We start from the raw sequence: 8,201 nt of genomic DNA, 5'->3' as shown, positions 1-8,201 counted from the left end.
TCACAAAAAGTTTTTGTTTTGTTTTGCTTTGCTTTTTAAATAAAAAAGGCCTGTATAACAGCATTTGTCTTTACTCTGCCTTAGCTTCTATGTGATCTTTAAGTCATTTAATCTCCCCAGGCCTTGGTTTATTCATTTGTAAAATAAGGTAACTGAACCAAAAATACCTTCAATGTTCTTTCAACAAAAAAATCTATAAATTTATTATTATCCTTATGTTCTTAGAGAAAAATTGAATATATTTTACAGACTTTTGTTTTTCTAGAAACAACATGCACATATATGCATGTGTATCCATGTAGTTTTATTTATGAAGCAATGTGTACATGTGCAAAATAATATATATCTAATCTCAAAGTCAGTATTCTAACAAAGTTCTCTAAAATATAATTTTATACCAGTATAAAGGCCTCAAAGTAGTTGTCCGAAAACCTATGTATATCATCCCATAAGAAGGACAGTCATTCAAAGACTATTTTCAGCCTTTAACTTTAACCAAATTATGATTTTATGAACCACCATGTACTGCCTTTTGTAAAGTCCATCAAACCCACAGAAAACATAAACTCATAGTGATTTTGTGAATTAGAAAAAAAGAAAAATAGATTCAGAAACAGTTTCCCCATTTTATTATTCACTCTATCAGCTGGAATGAATGGCAGTTGTCAATTTTCAACTTGATATGGCACATATGGAGAAATAACTTGATATTTAGATGATTACAAATAATGAAAATTGCTTATTTTGAAGTTATCAAACAAAGTACTAACAAATTGCTAGTCTTTCCAAACCTGACTAGACACAGCGTTAATATCCAAGTTCTTGAATGTGGTGGTGTTGTTTTATCATTGTAACTCTAGCATCTAGCACAGCACTTGACCCAAATCAACAAATTACTGAATAAAATAATGCTCCCCCAAATCCCACTTAGACCACATGCAACATATATTGATCTTTCTGCCTAAAAAAATTTCCAGAAGTTTAAGTTCTGAGTTTTATATAGATGAACATAAAATAAGTGATCTAATTTTCTAAGAGAAATACTTAATTGTTCCACAAAATGTATATCCAGATGCAACCAAGTAATTGCATATGCAAAACAATAATTTGCAAGTTAAATGATTTGCTTGCATGTGTGAGGACATATTTTACAGGTGCAATTTAGGTGCAAATTTCTGAAATTTTGAAACCAGGCATTCAACCCATCTAACACATTTTTACTGTGATGGAAAGAATAAAATAGAAAGGCTGCTCTGTTCTGAAAGTGTACTAGCACCTAGACTGCTATATCAAGCAGCTTAATGCCTTGGGGTATTTGGGCAGGGGGAATTAAAAATAATAACAGAGTTATTTCATTTGGGAATATAGTTCTTAACCCAGAAGTTACTTTCAGTTTCAATTCCAAATAAGTTTTCTCACCAGCTCATACATGCTCACATGGGCTGCCTGCAGGCAAAATCAGAAAGGAGGAGAAATTTGTCTCAGGAACCCATCTTTTGTTTCTCTATTTTCTTCTTTTTTTACCCAATATCAAGGTCAATCCTTCATCTCCAAAGTTTTTAATAGTTAGCTGACCCGATAAACCAACTCAAAAATGGTAGCACCTCATATTCCAGACCTTTCTGACCCTCCTTTTCAAGATCAAAATAAACTTTTTTATAAATGTTAAAACAATGGTTTACAAACCTTGACATGAATAATAATTATAAGGTGAACTTATTAATAATAGAGGTGCCATGTCCCAGCTACTAGAGATACTGATTCTGTAGGGCTGTAATTGGGCCCAAGAATATTCATTTTTAATAAGCATCTAGGTAATCCTAATATAGACTATATTTGGAGAAATATTGCCTTCAAAGCTCTGGCCTTTATTTTTCAAGGTAACAGGACCAGACCTGTATGAAGATATTTCAGCAGATGTCAGCAATGATAGATGAAAATACCAGGAATTTGTTCCAATTCCTGGCACATAAAAATGGAAGAAAAAGAAAAGAGCCCCAATGATTGCTAATAAATGAGTGTAACTTAGTGAACAAGAGGTTCAAAGTAAAAATGAAATTTAATTACAGAAAATTTAAGAAAGTTTCATCGATTACATACCTGAGAATGGAGGCTGAGCTATTCTTCTTCACGCAATGTCCTGGGCAAGATGATTTACACAGAGTACGTTTTCAAGAAATGTTGGTTTACTTCACTAGTCGCCAATGGCAAACAGCTCAGGGAATAAAAGTTAAAGAAGGGTAGGAGATCAAGCTGGTCTTTGGGTGTTCTGACATGGTAGCATCAGAAAAATTGTTATAAAGAAAAAGTTAATTTCATGATATGTGTACTGGCTACTACAAAGTTTTATAAAACATGGTTCCTGCCCTCTGAAAATGAATAAGGAAGGTAGATGAAACCAGACCTCACGGAAGATAGCTATTTATCAAGGCAGATTTCAGTGCAAAAGAGAACCTGGAGGGGACAACTTTGTTAAAACTAGAAGACTAATAGGAGCCTGGCATTGTGAAGTAGTTTAAAGATAAATTACTTTATCTAAACTCATCTGCCACCCCCAACAGAGCAAAACCACTGTTTCTGTTCCTTTCCCAAATAAGTCAAAGGAATAAAACAAGATGACTTTGAATGAGTTGTCCCTATCATATTAGTTGTCATCTATTGAACCTCTACCACAAGCCTGGCACTGAACTAGAAATTTTGTACGTGATTTTATTATTTCCATAAGGCTGCTATTATTGTGCCCAGTTTAAGGAATCAAAGGCTGAGAGAAGTTAATGAATTTGCCCAATGTCACAGAGTAAACTGACTCCACTATATCTGCAGAAGAAGAAGAAGAAGAAGAAGAATGAATAAACTTAAAATAAGGAAATATTTGGGAAAATAATTTTGATGTGTATGTCAGGCCTTTTCATTTTTTGATTGTTCTAAAATTTATTTAAAAGTAGCCTATGGAGAATATTCCCAATTTTACTCTCTTCATTTTCCTTCTTTTCTAGCCTTAAAACCCTAGAGAAACTTATGTTTGTATTTTGTTCAAAAATCTTTACTTTCTTACACTAAGAACCTAATGCCAAATATTTGTCTTAAGCTGCTAAAAATAGTAGCTCAAACTGAAAACAGCATGTACCATAACTGTAGCCTCAGTGGTGTGGCACTTTGCTGTTAAAACTGTGCTGAATTTCATTCAAAACATATCTTTCCTTTTAGTGCTTTAAATTGAGCCTTTTTTTCCTACTTGTTTTGCTGTGAGTGGTATTATAATTAAATGTTATATAACAATAGTCAAATATTACACATCAAGCCTTTCATCTCTTTACATTATTCAAGTCTTTGACTGGCCCAAGATGAATCTACCTTATACCAATGAAAAATTGATGCTTGGAGAGGGTTATCCACGTTGCCTGAGGCCACAAAGCCAACAGAACTACAAAGTTAATCATGGAATCAAGTATTCTTCCTTCCCTTGAGTTTACTCTTATATATCTACTCCTAAAACTTCTGTTTTAAAAAGACTATTTAGAGCACAGTTCTTCCTGAGTCCATCATTTGGTTGTAAACTTCTTGAGGGCAGGAGCAGTTCTATTGATTCTTGGTACCTAGCAATGTATACTAACAAAGATTTATTATAATTATGTAATTAATCACATATATGCCCTCCTTACTTCAGAAAGTATTTAGAGAAGCTTTCAAGAAAATATAAACTTCTATGAGATAACAAATTAAAAGTGAAAAAAGAATGTTAAATGTAGATGTCGGAAGATACACATGCAAGATGTAAAATGAAGCCAAGGATATGACTAAAATATGTTAACCATCCTGCAAAACATTACACTGGCTACAACTGGATCCCATATTTACTTCCAAACTTACTAACAGCAAATGACCTCAAGAAACAGATATATACATTCCCTCTAATACCTTCCCAGGGCATCATGCCCACCTTTAAACTTGCTGTCAAGAGCTTTCGGAAATCATTCGTGTTTTAATCACGAGGTAACATCAAATGGCCTGGGGAAAGAGAGCTCTTGAGGAAGACCATGTTAGGAGTAACTGTACCCAGAAAGAGCATTCCACCTGGTGTTAGAAAACCTGAACTTAGAAAGCCTGAGATCCCAGCTCTACTGTTTTCAACCTGTGAGGCTATAAACTCTTGTTTTCTCATCTTTAAAACTGCGATTTTCTTTCCAGTTTCTTTTTACTTCTATTTTAACCTGCCTTATCTGGTTGAATGTGACAACATGTGTGACACTGAAAGGTCTGATACAGAAACAGAGTATCACTTTTATAATTAATATCTAATTATCTAATCAATAATAAAGGTTACTTGGTGAGTGAGTCAGATATGTGTTAGGTAACTTACAGTGATTGCTTTTGTTTGGTTTAGTTTGTTTTCCACACATTTCTCTGCCTTTAGAACTTGACAAACCAACTTCCTAATAAATTTATAATCTAATAATACCCTAAGTTAAATAATATCTCCTATTCATAAATTTGAGAATAACAATACCAAATCATGTCCTGTTATGCCTTGTGAAATAGTAAAGATTCTCAGGGTCCATTGATTAGAGTCATTCTTAGAATGTGATAAATAAGGAACATTCTGATCTCTGTATTATGTACTCATTCCTCTCCTGACCAATATAGCTCTATAGCCTTCAACCTTTTCTACAAACCTAGGTTTCTGGAATTACCCCTGACACAGGTAAGCAGTAGCCAGAGGAGAAGGAAGTAGTGCCACCTGGTGCTCAAAGAGATCAGAGCTCATATATCCCTATTATCACCACCTCCTACCCCCACCCACCACTTATAACATTACCAATAAATAATACCTTCTTGGGCATTCCACCCTTAGCCCTTAGTATGCATTTTGCAATTCCTCCTCCCATTCTTTCTCCCTCTCTGGCTTCCTTTGATCTTATTTTATCAGTTTTCACTGATAAACACACTGAATAGTAGGAGGGGAGTCACATGATATGAGTAACCCCACAATTCTGGCTGGTACCAATGCCAGTGTTAAAATAAGGATGTACCAAAGCAAAAATATTTATTGCATTTTTGGGCATTGAACATTGAAAGGATTCCAAATATCGAGGACCAGGGAGGAAATAAGCACAGATGCCACCGTTTGGTGGGTTGTTGTTGTTGTACATTTTAAAGACAAAATACAGTAAATGTTTTATAGACATAGTTGCATTACCATGCATCCCCTAACATATTGTGCTTGTCACTTTATTATTTAGCAATTATGTAGTATTTTAACTGTCCTATATGATTTTCACAAGCTTGTCAGGTAGACTAGTATTAACCATGTGTGGAACCTGATAACAAAAGGCCAGAAATGTTAAATTTTCACCTCATCACATAGAAAGTTCATAATTAAAGTTGAAGAGATTTGCAGCCCCTTGTCCTTTGCCTTCTATTAACTGATCTCATTCATTCATATAATGGTCATTGAAGTCCTAATATACACAAGGAAGGGAAAGAGAGATGAAAAATACAAGTCTGTCCTCATGGAGCTTTCCACTCTGGAATGGACTGGGAATGAAAAGAAGGTAAAACAGAGACCTGCATCACAATGTGATTGAGTGCTATACCTATATTATCAGAGTACAATCGTGTTACACGCAGTATAGTATAATAATTTAACCTCCTGTATTAAACTATGGAAGCATGGCACAGAGATAGGGAGAGGAAGAAAGAAAATAAAAAGAAACAAAGGTGAAAGTAACAATTTAAACAGTGCATGTTTAATCTTTTCAGTAAGCACTTAACCCACAGTGTGCATGTGAGCGAAAACAAAGGTCAATATTTCTCTTGGCCTCAGCTCGGCATGTGTGTACCACTCATAGAGTATGTGTCTAGTTTTAAAGATACTTTATATTATGTGTATTTTTATGTATAAAGCATGAAACATAAGCTACGTACAAGCCAACTGCTTTACTGGTGCTTAATTAATGAAAGCACAAACTGCTCTAACATCTGAGAAAAAACTGCTGTGTAGGACTCACTGAGTAGTATATCATTCTCTGATGTGTCATGAGTATAGACTTCCATACCCTACTTGGGAGCAACTTAGGGATTTTCAAGGGTATTGTAACTCTTTGTGATTTCCATCTTGCATTCCAATTTCAGACTCTAACACCCAAGGAGGTGTACCTGGAATGTATGAGTTGCTCTGAAGGAAAGAGAAAGGAATTGCTGCTTGTTTATGTGTGTTAGGAAAGGTTTGACAAAGGAGGTGGCTTTCATAGAAAAAGATCGAAATCCCCAGAAGAAGAGGGAAATCTGTTAGCAGACTACCTTTAGACTCAAACTTTCCTGGGTCTTTACCCTGCACAATCACTTGAGCCAATTCCTTAAAATAAATCTCAATTTATCTGTTTATCTATTGAGCCCTGATGGTTGATTTTTCTTCTTTTACATAATCCTGATTTTTTTTGTTTTTTATGGTTCATATATTTATCTTATTATATATACGTGCATGTATGTATGTGTATATAGCATGTTTGGAGGACATCTTTTTCAAAATTAGAAAATGCAATATGAACTTTGAACATATTAAAATCAGACTGTGCTAGGTACTTTTATTTTTTATGTCAATCCTTAAAATGACCCTGTATGATAAGTACTATATCCCTTCAATAAAGATTTTTAAAAAGAGGCTTAGAAAATTTAAATGACATTTCAGACTTTCAAAGCCTGCAGGTAATGGGGCTGTGACGGAAACCCAGATAAACTGACTCCAAGTGACTCCTCACTACATAATGAAGCCTTTACAAAGAAGAAAACCTTAAATAACCCAATCTGAAGGCCTCCGTTAGACTCATTTTAAAAAGAGAAATCTCTTGTGACTCAATTTTTAACATTTTGTTTATATATGACAATTTTTAAAGGAAGCAGAATATCTTTGTCAGCCTTCTTTTTTACAAATAGCAGAAATCCATCACAGACCAAGTTAGGCCAAAAGAAGACAGTCTCACGGCTGTCTAATCCTCAAGATAGAAATACAGCCAGACCTCAGAAAGAGTGGAAGCAGGAAATCACTCTCAGCATTCTCTCTCTCGCTTTCGCTCTCACATCTCTGCTCCTTTCTAAAACTAGACTTACCACTCACCTCGGCTTCTGGTCAGATGGTGGAGTAGGTAAACTCTGTATAGCATCCTCCCACAATCACATCAGAATTACAACTAAACTGCGGAACAACCATTATTGAGAATCAGCTAAAGTCTAGCTGAACAGAAGTCCTACAATAAGGATATATGGAAGAAACCACCTTGAGACCAGCAGGAGGGACAGAGACTGGGCTAATATCACTCCCATGTATGGTGATTCAAAATTGGGAGACATACTTCAGTTGCAGAGGTCCCTCTGAGGAGGGAGTGGTCCCAGCCCCACACAGGCTCGTCAGCCCAGGGCTCTAGTGCTAGGAAGAGAAGTCCCTATAACTTCTGGCTGTGAAAACCAGAGGAGATTGTAACTGAGTGAGAAAGGCTACTGGAGACTCAGGCATTTCTCTTAAAGGGCTCGCACATGGACTTAATCACTTACAGACATACTCACTCTGGGATCTAGCACTGGGGCAGCAACTCAAAAAATGCCAGGGATGTACGGGGAGGAACTGGATTATCTGGCTTCAGGGCAAGAGCTGGAAGGGCAGCTTTCTCCCAGACAGAAGTGCTGGAAGAAGCCATTGCTTTCTTGTTGAGCCCTACTCCCACCAATCCTGCACACGTAGGTGGGCACCATATGTGAGTGCACATCAATCTGGCTAACACTGTTCACTCTGCCATGGTGATTCCCTGAGACCCCACCCCACCCAACTTGCAAGCCCACCCAAGCCACTTCCAGTGGTTTTTCCAGACAAAAGGCTTGTGTTGGCTCATGCTACAGACTTTCTTAAAATCTCTCAAAGGTTCACAAACCCCAAACAAGAGGGAGGGAGTGCCATTTTATTTAAATAGAAAATATTTAATTTTTATTTTTAATGATTTAAATAATTATAAATAGGAAAGCCTTCATAAGGATGAAGAAATCAGAAATCAGCTGATTCTGGAGTTACACTAATCCTAACTGGTGGCTCTTGAATTCTCAGTCTTTATTTTCTGAAGCACCGTGCAGATCTACAGAATCTACTTGAAGTTTCCTCCCTTGCATTCTATCTTTACATAGTTTACTTTGAAAGTATTGATGGGGAAAATGTT

The sequence above is a fragment of the Pteropus vampyrus genome, unplaced genomic scaffold, assembly GCF_000151845.1.
Source record: "Pteropus vampyrus isolate Shadow unplaced genomic scaffold, Pvam_2.0 Scaffold324, whole genome shotgun sequence".
Lineage (NCBI taxonomy): Eukaryota > Metazoa > Chordata > Mammalia > Chiroptera > Pteropodidae > Pteropus > Pteropus vampyrus.
The sequence above is the reverse complement of the archived record's forward strand: the minus strand, read 5'-3'. Positions refer to the sequence as shown.